General features: G+C 43.7%; 1 protein-coding gene across 3 annotated transcripts in view; it reads right to left on the bottom strand.

Annotated features, from left to right (window-relative positions):
• zhx2a (zinc fingers and homeoboxes 2a) overlaps positions 1-20,312 on the bottom strand; it is an 81,389-nt gene that overhangs the window by 19,893 nt on the left and 41,184 nt on the right. For 2 of the 3 annotated variants that reach the window (XM_078539874.1, XM_078539875.1), the window contains one exon: positions 2,635-2,746. The exons of the other annotated variant lie outside the window; for it this stretch is intronic. The gene's annotated coding sequence lies outside the window, so the exon portion shown is untranslated. Of the gene's footprint in view, positions 1-2,634; positions 2,747-20,312 lie in introns of those variants that run through there. 3 annotated transcript variants of the gene reach the window in all.

Below are 20,312 nucleotides of genomic sequence, written 5' to 3'. Positions count from 1 at the left end.
GTCAATGTTGAATTTAGCCAAGTGAACAAATGTGACACTACAATTAGCCTCAAATTCCCTTGCAAAAAAAACAGGGAAAGAACAAGGGTTGATCAGGGTGAATAAATAGGAGTAGGCCATTTAGCCCCTTGAGTTTTTTCCACCATTCAAGATCGTGATTGACCTTCTATCTTGTCTACACTTGCCCGCTCTATCCCCATATATCTGGATTCCCTTAGTATCCAAAAATCTATTAACATCTGTCTTGAATATACTCAACGATTGAGCGTCCACAGCCACCTGGGGTGGAGATTTCCAAAGATTCACAACCCCCCACGAGTGAAGAAATTTCGCCTCATCTCAGTCTTAAATGGTCGACCCCTTATCCTGAGACCCTGTGTTCTAGATCCCCAGCTGGGGGAAACAGTGCCCCAGCAGCTACCCCATCAAGCACTTAAGAATTTTATGTTTCAATGAGATCACATCTCTTCCTTCTAAACTCCTGGGAATATGGACCCATTCTACTCAATTTCTCCTCTGAGCAATCCCAGGAACCAGCCTAATGAACCTTCATTGTAATCCTTCATGACAAATACATCCTTCCTTGGGTAAGGATAGAGAGCTTCTTAGCCCTGATTGCTCACCAGTGACTTCCACTATAGAAGTGCACCTGTGTAGAGGCCAGGTGAGGATTGGATTAACTCCGTTTTAGACAAGTGGCAAACCCTGACAACAGTTGTCAATTGGGCTCAAGTAGGCAAGATATCAGAGGTAAAAGCAAAAAACCGCAGATGCTGGAAATCCAGAACAAAAACAGAAACAGAAATACCTGGAAAAACTCAGCAGGTCTGGCAGCATCGGCGGAGAAGAGCACAGTTGACGTTTTGAGTCCTTATGACCCTTCAACAGAACTAAGTAAAAATAGGAAAGGGGTGAAATATAAGCTGGTTTAAGGGGGTGGGGGTGGGGAGTTGTTAAGACAAGATATCAGAGGTATCTGCGAAGCTGAGTTCCAGCAAGAGTCAGGACAGGGCAAGCAATTCACAAAAAAAAATCTTTACTGAAGAATTAACCAAACTGTGACATTAACAATGCTGCTAATTAATGTTGTCCTCTCTGATAACGTCTACACAATCAGTGATTACATGATTCATCTCAACAACAATGGAAAAAAATCCCATGTAAATTGCTATTAGGTCTCTGACTACAGCCTAGATACACAATATTTTCACTTGCAATGTTGACATGTAACTATAATTATGAAGGAGAGACTTAGGCATGAGGCTACATCCACTGGGATACACGAGGCAAGATGATTTAATACAAGTTTTTAAAATTACAAAAGGTTTTTGATAGAGTGAAGAGGGAACGTTTATTTTCTCTAGTTGGGGATTCAACGATGGGAGATCATCAATTTTAAATGGTCACTAAATGCGCGGATAGGGGTTTGAAAAAGTTTCAGAGTTTTTAGAAAATGGAAACTTTTTACGCAAAATTACTTACAGCACAGAAACGTGCTATTCAGCCCAACCAGCCCATGCTGCTGTTTATACTCCAATTGAGACTCCTCCTGTCTTTATATAACTAATACTATATACTCCTATTGCTTTCTCCCTCATATGCTTTGACTGAAATGCATCCAGTCTATTTGCCTCAATCACTCACTGTGGTAGTGAGTTCCACCTTCTTGCCACTCTCAGGTTAGAGAGGTTTCTCCTGAATTCCCTTGGTGACTATCTTATATTTCAGCCTAGGGCATGTACTTTTTTTCATGATAAATATCTAAACTGGATTAGCCATATAAATACTGTGGCTACAACAGCAGGTCAGAGGCTGGGAATTCTGCAGACAGTAACTCACCTCCTGACTCCTCAATGCCTGTCCACCTTCTCCAAGCACAAGTCAGGAGCGTGATGGATGGGTGCAGCTCCAACAGCACTCAAGAAGCTCGACACCATTTAGGTCAAAGCAGCCTGTTTGATTGGCACCCCATCCACCACCTTAAACATTCACTCCCCCCACCACCAAGGCAGAGTAGCAGCAGTGTGTACCATCTACAAGGTGCACAACAGCAACTCGCCAAGGCTCCTTTGACAGTACCTTCCAAACCTGCGACCTCTACTACCTAAAAGGACAAGGGTGGCAGATGCAGGGGAACACCACCACCTGCAAGTTCCCCTCCAAGCCACACACCATCCTGGCTTGGAACTATATCACTGTTCCTTCACTGTCGCTGGGTCAAAATCCTGGGACTCCCTCCCTAACAGCAGTGTGTGTGTACCTACCCCACATGGGCTGCAGCGGTTCAAGCTGGTGGCTCACCACCACCTTCTCAAGAGCAATTGGATGGGCAATAAATACTGGCCTGGCCAGCAACACACAAAGAATGAAAATAGAAGCAGAGGAAGATACAAGGCTACGGGGAGAGAGTGCAGTGGATTTAATTTGTGACTGCTCTAGCGAAGAGCCAGCGCAACAACAGAGGGCTGAATGGCCTCTAATCATGCTGTAAAATTGTACAGTTCTGTTTTCATTTGTGAATGATATGACTGGCCACTGTTGCAGGGCTGGTCGCTACGTGTGTCACAAAAAACAATGTATCACAAAAAACAGAGTTGGTATATTACTAGTGGACTATAATTAAATGGAACTCACCGCTTCAACATTTGTTAATGGCGGAAGCATTCATGCTCTTTTCGTATTATACCACAAATGGAAGTTGCAGTGTGTAAAAACTGCACCATAAACAGTCAGTCAGTGAGAATGCCTAAAAATCAGAAGAAAACCTTACTTAAATCATTCCACAGTGAAACCAACATGAAATAAGATTTTATTTAAAGTGACGCACAATAATATTGAATTTTAATTATAACACAAGAAACAGGAGCTGGAGTAGACCATTCGGCCCCTCAAGCCTGTTCCTCCTCCTCCTCAATGTCAGGCTGATCTTCGACATCAACTCCATCCATTTCCCTCTCCCTTAATTCCCTTTGTACCCAAAAATCCATCAACCTCTGTGGTGAATATACTCAGTGACTCCAGCACTCACAACGCTCCGGGGTCGACAATAGCATCACTTCAAAATAAAAACTGGGTTACATTGTAAAATTTAGCAATCAGGACGAGGGATCAAATCAAGCACAAATTAAAAGAAAAATTGCAAATGCTGGGTAAAAACAGCAACTATTGGAAGCACACGGCAGATTGAATGAGACATTAAACTGAGGCCCTGTCAGCTCTCTCAGGTAGACAGAAATGATCCCAAAGCAATACTTAGAAGGAGGACAGGAGTGTTCTCCAGGGTGTCCCACACAGATCTATCCCTTAAATCAACATCCACTAAAACACAGATGTAGCGGTTATACAAGACTCAGAGTGATTTGTCACATTGAGCTGCAGAGACAATATATACTGGCACGGACTTTGCAATGGCAATGACGGTGAAACTGTCAGCGCTTGTCATCTTTACTCCACTAGAACCTGACGGCAACTTCTGGAGTCTGAACATGTGCAGAAATTCAGGAGATTTCGCCACAGTGATTCCATGCTTCCCCAGAGGTTGTGCTGTTGAGGCTTTCCTTTAGCTTTACCATAATCCAATCATAATCATTTATTTTGTCATCTGAAAATATCCCTCACTATCATTTAAGTGCCTTCCTGGTTTGCTGTCTGTGAGAATACTTCACAGCGAGTGGCTGCTAATCTGCTTGATGACATCACTAGAGATCCCCTCAACTTGGTGCCAGATTTAAACCGATGTTGGGAAAAGGGGGAAATCCACATTACAGAAATCTTTTATGAGCAGCTTTCTTCGAGGTTAGTGGCTTTACTTCTTTAGCCAGAGAGTGGTGAATCTATGCAATTCATTGCCACAGAAGGCTGTGGAGGCCAGGTCACGGAGTGTATTTAAGACCAAGATAGATAGGTTCTTGATTGGTCAGGGGGTCAAAGGTTACGGGGAGAAGGCGGGAGAACGGGGTTGAGAAACGTATCAGCCATGACTGAATGGCGGAGCAGACTCGATGGGCCGAATGGCCTAATTTCTGCTCCTATGTCTTATTATGGTCTTACTGCTGACCGCCAAACCTGCTCAGAATTCTAATTTTCATTCATTTTTTTTATTTCCACTGATGTTCTTCCACCTAAGCTTGCCTGTGAGTGTGTTCTGAGTGTGTGTGTGTGTTTATTTTGTTGCTGCTTTTGCTGGTTTCTCTTTTGGACCCAAACGGATTCCAGGACATTTCCATCTTTGAATTCTTTCACGGGATGTGGGGGCGTCGCTGGTGAGGCCAGCATTTGTTGCCCGCCTCTAACTGCCCTTGGACGGAGTGGTTTGCTCGGCCATCTCACGGACCATTAGGTGAACCAGATGGGCTTTTTACAACAATCAACGTTAGTTTGATAAAACCAGCTTTATATTCCAGATTTATTAATTGAATTTAAATTCCAACAGCTGCTGTGGTGGGATTTGAGCCCATGTCCCCCAGAGGATTAGCCTCGAGTATCCATTCCACACCACCATCGCACCCACCCCCCCCCCACCACACACACACACACACACAATGTCTGTGTCCACATTAGCTGATAAAAAACTTCTCTCAGCTTTGTAAAAGCCAACTTTTGTTCACTTCCCTGGTGCGAGGAGAAATGTAATATTGCCAGCAGAATTTGGCTACATTACAGGCAGCTTTTTCCAAAATGAATTCCAGTTACCAAGTCATACCATGAGATCATCAAATTTAACAGCAACATCACCACTGCCCACAGCACAGAAAGGGGCCATTCAGCCCCACATCCACGTCATTGTTTATGCTCCGCACAAGCCTCCCCCCACCCCTCTTTAGCTAACCCGGTCAGCTTATCCTTCTATTCCCTTCTCCCTCGCCTGTTTATCCAGCTCCCCTTAAATGCATCTATACTATTCACCTCAACTAACTCACTGTGGTAGCGAGTTCCGCATTCTCACCACTCTCTGGGTAAACAAGTTTCTCCTGAATTCCCTACTGGATTTATTAGTGATCATCTTATATCTGTGGCCGTCATGTTCTGGTCTCCACCACCGGAGGAAACATTTTCCCTACGTCCACCCTCTGACAAACACTTTTGTAATTTTAAAGACCTCTATCAGGTCACCCCTCCATCTTGTCCTTTCTAGAGAAGACAGACTCAAGTCTCTTCAATCTTTCCTAATAAGTATAACCTCTCAGCTTTGGTACCATCCCAGTAAATTAATCTGTACCTTCGCTATATCCTTTTTTTCATAATAATATGGAGTCCAGAACTGTTCATTATACTCCAAGAGTGGTCTAATCAAAGTTCTATACTAGTTTACACAACTCCTCTGCCTTTCAATTCCATCTCTGTAGAACTTTCAGTGAGTTGTGTATCTGTAACCCAAATCCTTCTGCTCCTTCACCTCAGTTAGACACCTGTTTTCCAGCACCCCCTCATATTTATCCACATTGCGGATCAATAACATAATGCCCTCCACATACCCTACATAGGCATTGTGTTACCTGCAATTAAAATGTTTTCACCTCTACTAACCCAACAATCAAATCCCAAACCTTAAATAAATCAAGAACAAAATTTTCTTTCCCCAAAGTACTTGAAGGTAATGATTCCAATACTTATGTAAATAGTGGCCTGGATAAGCTTTAGAAATGAGTCCCACCTATTCGCTTTTTCTCACCTATCCCAACACATGGGTTTGAAAATAAACTCAGTCCATTGGTTTGCACGTGTGCTCGTTTGCATTCTGTCCCCCCCCCCCCTCTCTCTCTCTCTCTCTTTAGGCTTTTAAGAATCATACTCCTAGGCTGGGGCTAGAAACAGCTACGAGTCTGTTTGACTTGAGTGGAGTGCAAATTTTGGATCAATTGGTAAACAAGGTTTTAATGCAGATAACTAGTTCATTCCAGATCAGAACTGGCTGACTGTGAAGAAACAGCAGAAGCAAAAAAAAAAAACACGCTACCATAGTGGTACCAGATTTTACACATTCGTCAACTACCTGCCAGGTCTAAGCTTGTTAAGGGCACGTTAGACCATCCTAACAGAGCAAATTATTATCGAGACATGTTCAGCCATTGTGCTGGGAAAATTAAAGGCCCCCGAGCCTTCAGAACAACAACAGGCAAAATGACCTTTTTTCCCCTCAATGTCACGCCATTTTATGTCAAGTCAGGTTTCGCTCCCCATGACAATTCATTACTGGTTAACAGGCCTGCAGGAAAGATGCTGGTTATCGAGTACTTTAGCACTACAATTGGTCAGGGACAGGGTGCTGTCACGTGACATGGTTTTCTTCACCACCACCCCCCACAATGGTATTGTGTGGAGCTACAAGTTGTGTCCAGGGGCCTCCATGGGGGCGGGGGAGGGGGGGTAAAGCAGTGGATGGAAGTACATGGAGAGAGTGTCATTTTGAATTTCTGATGCTGCAGACCTCCTGTTTTCAGGCTGCTTTCAAACCAGCACCGATAAAGATCCAGGGAAAAGCTGGAAAGTGCATGTCATCTGGGACGACCGAAGAAATGGGTGGCAGGTAGGTCACCAAATGTAGCCGAAAATTCATATAGCGAAGGAAAATCTATAGCACCAAGCCCAAAATTCAAACTCAACCCAAAAGAACTGCCTTGATACAAAATACACATTGCAGAATCATTATTTATCACTTACATACCACTTATAGAGACTCATTTCATGAGGCGAGATGAGAATTTTTCTTTTACGCAGTGAGTCGTCATGATCTGAAACACGTTGCCTGAAAAGGGCGGTGGAAGCAAATTCAATAGTAGCTTTCAAAAGGGACCTGAATAAATACGAAGAGGAAAAATCTGCAGGGCCACGGGTAGGAAGACGAATTGGACAACTCTTTCAAAGAGCGGGCACAGGCACGATGGGCCTTTGGTGCTATATCATTCCATAATTTATTTCTGTTGGGATCACCAAAATGCCTGACAAACTCTGACTAAAATTTCTTGGGAAAGGATTTAAAAGAAGGACATGTAGAAGTCCTTGGCATCTTTATAATCCAGGATGAGTTCTGTACCCACACGAGCCAATCCTTCAATTTCCTGCTGCGCCCTTAAACAGATATTATGCTGAAATATATGCGGGGTTACATGTGATCTTGTCAAAGAGAATTTTTGCCTAAATTTCCTGCAGGTTGCTTTAGCACAGCAGAGCATTAGGGACTGGTATTATGCAAGCATTAGCCTAGGCGTCTGGATTATCTAACAGCACTGTGGGTGTACCTACACCACATGGACTGCAGCAGTTCAAGAAGGCAGCTCACCACCACCTTCTCAAGGGCAATTAGGGACGGGCAATAAATGCTGGCCCAGTCAGTGAAGCCCACGTCCTGTGAATGAATAAAAAAAATGTAGCATAAGCACAATGCTACCACTCCCAATTAAATACTCGAGAACAGAACACAGCACTTAATATACCTAGCCAAAAGACCATAAGACATTCGGCTCACCGAGTCTGCTCCGCCATTCATGTCCCTCTGTAGACTCCTCGTGTCATCCTCACCACTTGCCTTCCCACCTATTATTGTGTCATCTGCGAACGTGGCAATAGTACATTCACTTCCCTCTTCTAAGTCACTAATATATATTGTAAATAATTGTGGCCCCAGCGCTGATCCCTGTGGCACTCCCACTTGTTACACGTTGCCATCCTGAAAATGTCCCCCTTATCCCACCTCTCTGTCTTCTATTAGTTAGCCAATCCTCTATCCATGCTAATATACTACCCCCAACACCATGGGCTCTTAACTTATTAAGTAGCCTTATGTGCGGTACCTTATTGAATGCCTTTTGGAAATCCAAATATATTACATTTGCTGGTTTCCCCTTCATCTATCCTACTTGTTACTTCCACAAAGAATCCCACTTGACTCCCATGTGGACTGCTCCATCACCAGTGCACCATTGTTGCAGAATGTAGTAGCTACAGGATGGACTGCAGCAAGTCACCAGCTTACTTCGATAGCACCTCCCAGCCAAGTTAACTCTATCATCTACTAAGAAGGACAAGACCATGAACCCAAATTTCCCCCAAGTCACACATCATCCTGATTTCCTTTTCATTCGTTCATGGGATGTGGACGTTGCTGGCCAGGCCAGAATTTATTGCCCATCCCTAATTGCCCTTGAGAAGGTGGTGGTGAGCTGCCTTCTTGAACTGCTGCAGCCCATGTGGTGTAGGTACACCTACAGTGCTGTTGGGGGGGCGGGGGGGAGTTCCAAGATTTTGATCCAGCAACAATGAAGGAACGGCGATATATTTCCAAGTCAGGATGGTGTGCGGCTTGTAGGGGAACTTCTAGGTGGTGGTGTTCCCATGCATCTGCTGCCCTTGTCTTTCTAGATGGTAGTGGTCGTGGGTTTGAAAGGTGCTGTCACAGGAGCCCTGGTGAGTTGCTGCAGTGTAGCACACTGCTAGATGGCACACGCTGCTGAAACTGTGCATTGGTGGTGGAGGGAGTGAATATTTGTGGATGTGGGCTGCTTTGTCCTGGATGGTGTCAAGCTTCTTGAGTGTTGTTGGAGCTGCACTCATCCAGGCACGTGGAGAATGGTTTATGACAAAAGCAAAGTACTGCAGAGGCAGGGGAATTTGAAATAAAAACAGAAAATGCTGGAAAAACTCAGCAGGTCTGGCAGCATCTGTGGAGAGAGAAACACAGGTAATGTTTCGAGTTTTGATAGGAGTCATGTTGGGACTCGAAATGTTAACTGTTTCTCTCTCCACAGGTGCTGCCAGAGCTGCAGAGCTTTTCCAGCATTTTTTGTTTTTATGCTGCTTTATATGAGGCTCATATCCTCAGCAACCTGTTGTACAGCTAGGAAACATGAGCAAATTACAGCTATCACAAAAGGAAGCGCAACAACTTTCATCTTCACTGTTTCTAGCACATTCTGGGCATCTCTTGGAAGGACAAGATCATGAATGCGGCAGTCCCCTCAAGGGCAAAGCTCTCAACTGTGTTGGCGATCATCAAGCAGAGTTGACTTCACTAGCTCGGGCACGCCCACCAGATGGATTTTCTATTTGGCGAGGTAGCCAGAGAACTAGAGGGGCTCCCAAAGCTCTGTGGGAAGGATGTATTTGCCATAGATGGAGTGCTACGGAGGTTCACCAGACAAATCCCTCGGATGGCAGGATTGTCTTGTGAGGAGAGATTGAGGAAACTGGGCCTGTATTCTCTACAGTTTTGAAGAATGAGAGGTGATCTCATTGAAACTTAAAATTCTTACAGGGCGTGACAGGATAGATGTGGATAGGATGTTTCTAGGATTTTGATCCAGCGACAATGAAGGAACGGCGATATATTTCCAAGTCAGGATGGTGTGCGGCTTGTGGGGGAACTTCCAGGTGGTGGTGTTTCCATGCATCTGCTGCCCTTGTCTTTCTAGATGGTAGTGGTCGTGGGTTTGAAAGGTGCTGTCTAGAGTGTCTAGAACCTGGGACACAGTCTCAGGATAAGCAGGAGGCCATTTAAGACCGAGATGAGGAGGAATTTCTTCACTCAGAGGGTGGCGAATCTTTGGAATTCTCTATCCTCAAGGGCTTTGGAAGCTCAATCATTGAATATACTCTACAAGACAAAAATCAATAGATTTCTGGACACTAATGACATTAAGAGATATGGGGGCAGTGAGTGAAAATGCCATAGAGGTAGATGATCAGCCAATGATCTGTTTAAATGGCGGAGGTAGGCTCGATGGACCAAATAGCCTACAGCTGCTCCTCTCTCCTATGTTCAAAGCTCCGCATCAAGGATGCTTGCAAATATGACACGAAGGCCCTAAACATCAATCTGCGTAACTGGGAAAGGCTAGCCAATGACTGAGGGGAAATGGCAACATCACCTGTGAGCCAACGTGCACAATGATGGTGATCAATGGCTACAGCGGTTTGGCAACAGGCGCCAACACCAAAACCACCACCTGGTAACCACTTCACATGTGGAACTAGTGGCAGAATCTGCCTCTCATGGATTGATCCTTTCAGCCATCAGGAAAAGTATGAAGCTACCCCATCGCCAACGGATTGGATTTGCCGCATGTCCATCATCTAATGCAGACGGAAGGATGCCAATGATGCCAATTTATCTCCATATCATCGTTGGCATCCTTCCGTTCCAATTTTTGGCAATAATAAACTCCCAATATATTAATAGTTTGCTTCTTCATTCTAAACTCTAGCCAAATAGAGCTTTTTTAAAAAATAAATTCCTCCGAAGCTTGCATTCCAGAATTAAATTCCACCTTCCATCTGTTTGCCTAGACTATCCTTCCCGAATATTTTGGAACCAGAGATGTTTAACTCCCAGTTCCGCTGTGGTCAAATTCACATCTCAATTAAATATGTTCGGTTGGAGAAAGAAACTGAGGCTCACTGTTGTTAAGGAATAAATGGTGCACCAATTTCCAGTGTCTGTACAAGCACAGTCAGAAGTGGAAATCAGGAAGCTGCATTCCCAGTTGTCCCGTTTCTCGAGAAACTGATCTCCACTGGGATTTCAGTGAGAGGCTGCATTGAAACATATGGAACAGCGGGAGATGGTGGCACTTACCCGCTAAACACAACAGAAAATGTTGCGGCTGGTCCATTCAAGTGAACATTTGACAGATTATAAATCTCAATTACTCTGGGATTGAAAATAAACTTATACAAGTGTGGAGTCTCATTCCTTCATGTTTTAATTATTGTCAGAGATTCTAAGATTTTTTTAAAAAAAAACTTTTCTTTCTGCTCCTCTCTTAATACCATCTTTCTTCCTCTCTCTTTATTGTGCTTTCATTGTGTGATTTCACATCGAATTAACTAGTAATATTTACATTTCTGGGTTTAGGTTCTGCGTGGCTCAGTAAGCATTCTACAGTCTGATCGGTTAAGAAGACATACAGTTGCTTGGCCTGCTCCTACTGGCCCCAGATCCCCTGTCGAGTGCACCACACCATATATATGATTTGTAATAACTGCAAGTGCATTGCAAAAACCCACAGAACATCTGTAACAACTTGCAAGTCAAATGGATGGCTGGCATTGCCAGTTTGTCAGCGACCGAATATATTATACTCTGTGGCTTGTGGAGCTCTGTGGAATTGCATCGTGAGTTACTGCAGCTCAATTTTTAAACGTGTGCACGCGCTTGCAATACATTTGGCGGCTGTGCTTTAATAATCTGAACCAACAGCATACATCTGTTGGCAGACAAATGAAGATCCAATAAACTATAAGAGTTTAAACTTCCCATCTTTTTACCTGCATTCGCCTTTGCGGTAATATTGCAAACACAGGCTGCTTAATGTGAGATTGCAGCCAACAGGCACCAGGCATTATGTAATGTGTTGCAAAGAAAGCAAATTGCTTGAAATAACCAAAATACGATTACCTAGCATAAATTCCTATTTTATCACTTAGTGCAAATTGTTGTATTGTTAACTGCACATGTTCTTCTCAGGATGATATTAAATCATTATATAATGCTTTAGATACCTCTCGATTGCAAGACATGCAGGGTCTGACAGCTCCGAAAGAATGTCAACATGAGTAATTTTTGTAAAGCTGCGCACTTATTTATTTTATTAAAAGAACATTTTCAAATCTGTACGACTTACACTGCTAGGTGCAAAGCAATTCTGTGAAATACACATTTTGGGGCACATTGGTTCACTTATTTGGATTCACGGATCTGCATCCTCTAAATTGTCACAATGCTCAAGGGTGGAAAGTGACATTAGGCCACACCGCATGTAGGACAACTGGGAATTAGAAACTGCATTTAACAGATCGCAGTTGTCTTCCTCGACAAAAGCTAAGGCGTATGCCTGATTTACTCTTTTATTCTGTTTGGCATTTTTGCAAGTTTCTGAATTTTATAATACCAGGATGGAGCAATTATTTATTTCTTCAAAAAGTAGAGAGTGAGGGAGGGTGGGGGGGGGGGCTGCTGAATAAAACATGAATCTTACATTTTTGTGCTCACTTCCACCATCAAAGATGCCCAAAAAAATGCCACTTCTGCAAAACATGTTTTTTCAATTTCAATACAAGCGATATCGCTGAATCCCCCACTATCAACATTCCTGAGAGTTACCACTGACCAGAAACCGAACTGGACTAGCCATATAAATACTGTAGCTACAAAAGTGGGTCAGGGGCAGGGAATTCTACAGCCTGCTCAATGTCTAGAAGGCACAAATCAGGAATGTGAAGGAATACTCTCCACTTGCCCAGATGAGTGCAGCTCCCATAACACTCAAGAAGCTTGACGCCATCCAGGACAAAGCAGCCCACTTGATTGGCACCACATCCACAAACATTGACTCCCTCCACCACCAATGCATAGTGGCAGCAGTGTGTACCATCTACAAGATGCATTGCAGCAACTCCCCAAGGCTCCTTTGACAGTACCTTCCAAGCCTGCAACCTCTACCACCTAGAAGGAAAAGGGCAGATGCACGGGAACACCACCACCTACAAGTTCCCCTCCAAGCCACACAACCATCCTGTCTTGGAACTATATCGCCGTTCCTTCACTGTCACTGGGTCAAAATCCTGGAACTCCCTTCCTAACATTGCTGTGGGTGTATCTACACCACAGGGACTGTAGCGGTTCAAGAAGGCAGCTCACCACAATGAGGGATTGGCAATAAATGTTGGCCTAGCCAGCAACAGCAACATCCCATGAAAGAATCAAAGAAAGTATGTTAAGCATCAGTTGAGCAGTTTTAGTTTAACTATCTATCTTCATTAAAAAACATTTGCATTTATATAGCTCCTTTCATGACCACATAACTTCCCAAAGTGTTTTTCAAGCAATGAAGTGTAGTCCCACCATTGTAAACGTGGATGCCAGTATGTGCACAGCAAGCTCCCACAAATTGCCATGTGACAATGACAAGGTAATCTGTTTTTGTGATGCTGATTGAGGGGTATATATTGACCAGGACACCAGGGAAAATTCCCTTGCTCTTCCTCAGAATAGGGCCATGGGGATCTCTGACGTCTACCTGAGAGGTTTGATGGGGCTTCGGTTTAAATGGTCTTCCGGAGGATGACACCTTCGACAATGCGGCACTCCCTCAGTGCGATGTCAGCTTTGCTTTTTTTAAAACTCAAGCCCTGAAGTGGGGACTTATACACACAACCTTCTGAGACTCAAGAGGCGAGAATGCTAACACCTGAGCCAGATTTGACACCTGTGCTCTAGATTTGCAAGCCCTCATTCAGGGCTTTTTTTGGGTGTCCAGCTGCTTGTGAAACTGTTGGCCAGCTTCTGGTTGAGAAATATATAGAAAATCAACTCTGCTCCCACATCCCAGCACCGGGCATGTCATCTTGCAGCAGCTCACCTACCCCCAGGTTTTACCATCCCTTCATGAAGAACAGTGACTTGACAACTGCAAGAGAAACTGCATTTAACAGTATGCATACACCAACTTAAGGTAATTGGCAAAAGAGCCAGAAACAACATGAAGGAAATCTCTTCTATGCAATAAGTAGTTAGCAGTTGGATGACTCTTGAACTGCTGTGTAACTCTTTCGAGTTAGCAACAGTCACAGATTGTAACTCTTTCGAGCACATTCACAGTTCTTGGTTTTTCCGGGAGTGGGACATGAACCCACAACCCTCTGATTCAAAGGCGAGGGTGCTATGAACTGAGCCACAGCTGACACCTCTAGTTAGCAGTTGGAATGCACTGTCTGAAAGAGTGGTGGAAACAGATTCAATAGTAACTTCAAAAAGGGGAATTAATTGGATAAGTACTTGGAGGAGTAAACACGGCAGGGGACTGGGACTAACTTGATTGCTCTTTGAAAGAGCCAGCACAAACTCGATGGGTCAAATAGCCTCTTTTTGTGCTGTCCTATGATTCTCTGGAACACAGGATTGAACCTTTCTCAGACAGAAATAGCACAAGATCTTCCTAACTGACCTGGCAATCAGAATAGCTCATTGAATGATCTGTATAAATAGCAATGGCACTATGCTCTTGACCATAGCATGGGCACTCATCATTCATCATCAAACTGTGGTTTTAGCAGGATGGTCTTTATGTTCTTCACAGCAATTGCTTGGTTCCAACGAAGGGAATCAACAAATTCTGGGTACATGAGTGCATGTTTACATACCAATCTCCAAGTAAACGCGTCCACCAGCGGTTGTTCAAACCATCAGAATTTCATCAACTGCTACGGAGCAGAAATCTCCCGTCAAATTAAAAATTCTCGCCTTTAAAATTCCCCCATGGCCTTACCCCTCCACAACCCTGGAACCTTTTCCTGCCCTACAAGTCTTTGCGATATCTGCCTTCCTACACATCCCCGATTTTAATTGCTGCACCATCGGTGGCCGTGCCTTCAGCTGCTTGAGCCCCAAGCTCTGGAACTCGCTCCCTAAACCTCTCCACCTCTCACCCCTCTTTAAGATGCTCCTTCAAACCTACCTCTGACGAAACATTTTGCCATTTGTGCTAGCATCTTCTTATATGTTGTGGTGTCAAATTTTGTTTGACGATGATCCTGGGACTTTTTACTCTGTTAAAGGTGCTATATAAATGCGAGTTGTTGCTAAATTATTACAACAGAAGGACTTGTGAAGAACGCTTGCAATGTGTCAACTCAGATATTCAGGACAGTCAAGTGTATTGTCCCTCACCAGTTTTGTTCATTCATTCAAGGTCCACATGTAAAGGGCTTTGGCAAGGAGATATATCTACTATGAGGCTGATTTTCCCTCCAGGGCGCTGAGCTACAGACTCCACCACAAACTGGCCTCTCAGCTTGGCTCTGGATCTTGCCAAGGGAAGCTTTTCTGTTGCATTCTCAGAAGGAAATAGTAGGGGCCAAGATTACCATCATAGAGAACAGATAAATGACTAGCCTGCAATAGAAGTTACAACATCTCACTATTCTCAGCAGAGTTAGTTAATTCCACCCAACTAACAGCAAGCAATAATTTACTTGTAGATTTGACAAGTTGAAAAACAGAGTCCATCTAGAGAATGAAGCAATGTGAATGTGTTTACCCTCCAGCGTTAGTATTTAATTTAAACTATTTTTGTCAGATCCCTACTCAATGACAAGCTCCTACATACGAACATACAAATTAGAATCAGGAGCAGGCCATTCAGCCCTTCCAGTTTGATCCGTCATTCAATAAGATCACAGATGATCTGACTGTAGGCCCAATTCCACTTCCCTTCCTACACCCTATACCCTATGACTCCCTTGTCAATCAAGAATCTACCTAAGCCAGCCTTAAAAATATTCAATGGCCCTAACTCAACTGCTCTCTGGGTAAGAGAGTTCCATAGATTCACGACCCTCAGAAAACAATTCTCCTCATCTCTATCTTAAATGGGAGATCCCTTATTTTTGAACTGTGGGCCCTAGTTCTAGTCTTGCGCACAAGGGGAAACACCCTCTCAGCATCCACCTTGTCAAATCCCCTCAGAGTCTTACATGTTTCAGTAAGGTCACCTCTCTTTCTTCTGAACTCCAATAGAAACAGGCCCAACCTGTCCAACCATTTGTCATAAGATAACCCCTCCCAGGAATCAGTCGAGTGAACCTTCTCTGAACTGCTTCTAATGCTGTTATACCCTCTTATATAAGGAAACCATAACTGTACACAGTAGTTCAGATGTGGTCTCACCAATTCCCTGTACAACTGTTGCAAAACATCCCTACTTGATATTCCATTCTCCTTGCAGTAAATGGCAACATTCCACTTGCCTTCCTAACCATTTGCTATCCTGATCACTAATTTCAGAAGCGTTATTATCTTTTAAGATATTTGCTTTGATTAAAAGCACCAGTTTGACATGTTGGTGAGAAAGCTCAATGCTTATATGAATGAACTCTATTGCTCTTACTCTCCCAACCTGCAGCCCCTGGGATGGGGGGAGGGGTCCCTTCCACAGGATGGATTTAGAGGAAGAAAATGTACTGACAACCAGCTTTTAGCTAGTTGCTTTCAACCTGTAACCCTCAGGATATTGACTGAAGCATACACCTCATTGCCACCATCAGCTCTAAGCAAACTGACTATGAGATTTAACTCCGTAAACTCACAGACAAGCCATGGTTTAAAGATAAGAGGTCTCTCATTTAAGACAGAGATGAGGAGAAATTCTTCTCTCAGAGGGTCATTTGTCTTTGGAATTCTCTTTCCCACACAGCAGTGGAGGCTGGGTCATTAAATTTATTTAAGTCTGAGTTAGGCAGACGAGGCAGTCAAGGGTTATGGGGGACAGGCAGGAAAGTGCAGTTAAGGCCACAATCAGATCAGTCATGATCGTATTGAATGGTAGAGCAGGCTTGATAGGCCCAATGGCCTACTCCTGCTCCTATTTCTTATGATCTCATACAGAGTGAATTACAGATTGGGCAGCATTATTTCCCAGGTCAGGGAGCAAACAAAATTCACCTGTTGGGAGTACTGAGCCTTCACGCACTGTGCAGTTTGGGCCAATGTCACTCAGTAATTTGCATCAGTGTAGATGTTGTCACTGGGAGTACCAGAACGCTGTCGACATCTCTTTCAGATACAAATACATATGCAAAGTCGTGCACACTCCCAAATAGCTTTTTGCAAGGCTAGTAATACTAATTTTAATAATTTACATGGTCTCCCACACAGTAAACTAGCTTATAATTGAACATTTTTCATATCCCAATAGATTATGGCCAAGGCGACAGATTATGAGTGAAAATGGATGGAATGGTGGAATATAATGCCTGAAACACTTGTAAGCATTCAAGCATTCAGAAAATTCCATGTAATAGAAACAAAATTAGATTGGGCACTACTTGCTGAACAATTCTGAGTGCACTAATAGCTACACTAACAACCAATTTAAGATAATTAGTCAAACTTGCAGGTGGCTCATTTACGCCTGCTAGAAGCAACATTAATTCCTACGCAGGGACCCGTTCTCTGCAAAGACAAGGAATATGTTCAAGCCTTGCAACTTTTTGAATTACCTGGGAGCTTGGGGAGCCTAGCTCCTCGTTGCTTTCTCAACGGCAAAGCCTTGGCCAATTAGAGTCAACTTTCAATCAATCAGCACCCTTTTCTCCTGTAGTATAAATTGTTGTGATCATTTGAAATTTGACACTCTTGCACTTGTCTTGATGAGTGCAAGATGAAAAGTTTCGACAACTCTTTTCAGCAATATTCCAAATTTGACTTAATCACTGTTTAAAAAAAAAGCTTTCATTATGAGTTTGAAATCCTAAATTGCTCAATTCAAGGAGATTAACCATAGATATGGCAAAATTTTAGCTACTCTTATCTGGCTCCCAGCTACCAAATCTCAGGTCTAGAGTCAGTGACTGGGTGGTGCTAGCACCAGCAACATAATCATGACCCATTAACTTGGTGATGAATAGAGACTGAATTTCTATGGCTTTTCTTTAAAAAAAAATACATCTATTTTTCTCATGGCTTCTCGAAGTCATTAGTTAAATTGCTAAACCATTGTTCACTCCACTCTAAGTGGAGTGTTTTTGGCATACTCTGTAATCTGGAGTCAAGAGGGACCTTTGAATGTGCATACTTTTTTTTTAAGACTTCCATTGGCTAACTGTAGTGCCTCTGGTAAATAAACATTACTTCAACAATGACAATTTTACTTTGTGCAAAAATTGATTGACCAAGAAAAATAAAGTTTCTCTCTTTGTTTTGTTCTTTTCTATTCTGCTACTACCGTTTTAAATACTTCTTTCTCTTCCCATCTTTCCATACAGGTCTCACGTGTTTTTGAGGTGCCTGTGTCACAGCTCATCTCCGACTCCTCCATCACAGTTTCTCTCCTGTTATCCCTGCCAGTCTCTTCTCTTTCTTCCCTCCAGCAAGCTCTCCAATCTCTCCGAATGAGATCCCTTATCAATGCTTTGGATCTCTTTGCTTGTGCAAAGCCCAGGATTCTTGCTGTAAGCTAGTAGCTCCCCTGGGTTGGATGGGGTACCATAATCATAGCAGGGAGCGTTCATGTTGAATTTGTGCTGCAATAGTATACATACTTTAAGTTGGTAATTAAGCACAGCTGTCCCCAGTTGGGGAAGGATTAGGGGATCACTGCAAGACTATATAAACCAGCTCACTTTAGATGTCTGGGAGGAACTCGGAGAGTCTGTGATTTTGCTTTGCTGTCTTGGGAATGAACGTTTTGAGGTACAGGCGATCTTCAGGCTCATTCTTCCTCAGCACAGAGTTATTGGGATTAATAGGGAGAGGTTTCCTTGAAAACCAAAACCAGGAGTCATAAATGTAAGATGGTCACTAATAAGTCCGATAGGAAAACCAGGAGGAATTTCTTTACCCAGGGAATGGTGAGAATGTGGAACTCTCCCACAGGGAGCAGTTGAGGTGAATAGCATAGATGCATTTAAAGGGAAGCTAGATAAACATGAGGGGGGAAAGGAACAGAAGGATATGTTGATAAGGTGAGATGAAAAAGGGGATGGGAGGAGGCTCATGCGGGGGCATAAACACCAGCACAGACCAGTTGGGCTGAATGGCCTGTAATTTCAATATAACCACTAGAATATCCATCCAGGCAAGAGCCTGTGAGCACTTGGCAGAAGGGAAGGGCTGGAAGTACTCAGGGTGAGCTGGGCCACAGAGAGTGGTGGTCACCTTCTGGGAGCAGGGAATGCAAGGATCTGGGTCAAGTTGTGTAAGAGGCACACCATGATGGAGCCACCAGCAGCAACATGCTGAGCAGAGCAGGGCAGAAAGTGGAGCTCACACATGCAGGAAGTCCAAAAAAAAAACAAATCACGATCAATGGCCCCAAAAAATGACCCAATTTTCAGAAACGTAACCAACAAAATACCTTACATTTACATAGCACCTTTCATAATCTCAGGATATTCCAAAGGAATTATTTTGGTGGGGGGGTGGATGAAAGTGGGAGAACCAAAAAGTCAAGCATTGTAGCACCAAGCACTTCAGTGACTAAGTAAGAGCAGGAAGAGAAGAAGCTTAGAGTCAGCCATGGCTTAATAGGTAGCATTTGTGCCTTAGAGTCAGAAGGTAGTGGCTTCAAGTCACAATCCGGGACTTGAACACAACAATCTCGGCTGACACATTAGTGCAGTACTGAGGGAGTGCAGCACTCTCGGAGGTGCCATCTTTTGAACAAAACATTAAATTGAGGCCCTGTCTTTTTTTAAAAATTCATTTATGGGATGTGGGCATCGCTGGTTAGGCCAGCATTTATTTCCCATCCCTAATTGCCCTCGAGAAGGAGGTGGTGAGCTGCCACCTTGAACCGCTGCAGTCCCTGTGGCGTAGGTACACCCACAGTGCTGTTAGGGATGGAGTTCCAGGATTTTGACCTCTTTTAGGTAGATGTAAAAGTTTCCATGGTACTATTGGAAGACGGCCAGGGGAAGATTCCCAATACTTAACCCTTAACCAACACCAATAAAAATAAGATAAAAGCAAAATACTGCGGGTGCTGGAAATCTGAAACAAAAACAGAAAACGCTGGGAAAACTCAGCAGGTCGGGCAGCATCTGGTGGAGAGAGAAACAAGAGTTAATGTTTCGGATCCGTAAACCCTGTGCTCTGAAGGAGGTGCTCTGCAGAAGCGTCATATGGACTCGAAACGTTAACTCTTTGTTTCCCTCCCCGCAGATGCTGCCAGACCTGCTGAGTCCGATTGTCTGGTCACCATCACACTGCTGCCCGCGGGAGTCGGCACACTAGCTAGGCCGCCATACCTTCCACACCAGAACAGCAACTCCACCTCAAAAAGCGCCCCATTGGCTGCCAAGCGCCCCAGGGTGCCTGATGGCCGTGGAAAACGCTACAAAAATGCAAGTCTTTCTTTCTGTTTTCAAATTGAACTAGAGCGGTGGTGGTCAAAAAAAAGAGCAAGAACCACTGAAATTGCATTTCTTCACTGTTCATTTGCTATGAAATTCCTGTGATATCTCACATTATGACACAAGTTTTCCGCCAGCAACTCCACAAGTGGTAAGGCTTCAAACGCTGAATCTCCAGCAGGGGGGCGGGGGGTGTCCACAGGGAATCCTAAAACCCATCGGACATTGATCCACCATTACTTACCCTGATATTTGTCTTGGCCAACTTTCCAGCACACTTGCTATAAGCTAGTTTTAATTTTACTCCACGTGGTGTTAAGTACAGTTGGCCTTTGGTTACCTGACACAGGTCCTTTAGAGCTTTGGACAGGAGAGTTCCCAGGAACCTGTCACTATTTGTGACAGATACATCACAGCTAAGTTTAAAATCCATGCGGTAAGAGAACTCAAGCATACCTTTTAGTTCG

Source organism: Cetorhinus maximus, chromosome 4 (genome assembly GCF_964194155.1).
Source record: "Cetorhinus maximus chromosome 4, sCetMax3.hap1.1, whole genome shotgun sequence".
Classification (NCBI taxonomy): domain Eukaryota; kingdom Metazoa; phylum Chordata; class Chondrichthyes; order Lamniformes; family Cetorhinidae; genus Cetorhinus; species Cetorhinus maximus.
Note: the sequence above shows the minus strand (reverse complement) of the source record. Positions and strands in the feature narration are given on the sequence as shown.